Raw genomic sequence first — 327 nt, 5'->3', positions numbered from 1 at the left:
TGTCCAGCCGGCGTCGGAGCACCGGCCACCGCAACTTTTGGGGCTGCTCTGACCCCCCCAGCCTCACACCCCCCGGTCACCCCAACCCCCTGTGGTGCCACCCTGAGCTGTGAGTGTTGCTGCTCCGCTTGCTTCTCTCACACCTTGCGATTCTCCTCCCCAGTTCATCCGGACATCCACCCCAGCATCCCGGGCACGGATGCTTACTGTCTCCCTTTAGCCACTCTGTTAGGTCACATACGTCCCCTGTGCTGCTCCAGGAGGACATCACACCTACGTGTGTCCCTGCAGAGAGTGCTGGGGAGGGGAGAGGAGGTCCTGGCCATC

The sequence above is a fragment of the Phaethon lepturus genome, unplaced genomic scaffold (assembly GCF_000687285.1).
Source record: "Phaethon lepturus isolate BGI_N335 unplaced genomic scaffold, ASM68728v1 scaffold32126, whole genome shotgun sequence".
Taxonomy (NCBI): domain Eukaryota; kingdom Metazoa; phylum Chordata; class Aves; order Phaethontiformes; family Phaethontidae; genus Phaethon; species Phaethon lepturus.
The sequence above is the reverse complement of the archived record's forward strand: the minus strand, read 5'-3'. Positions refer to the sequence as shown.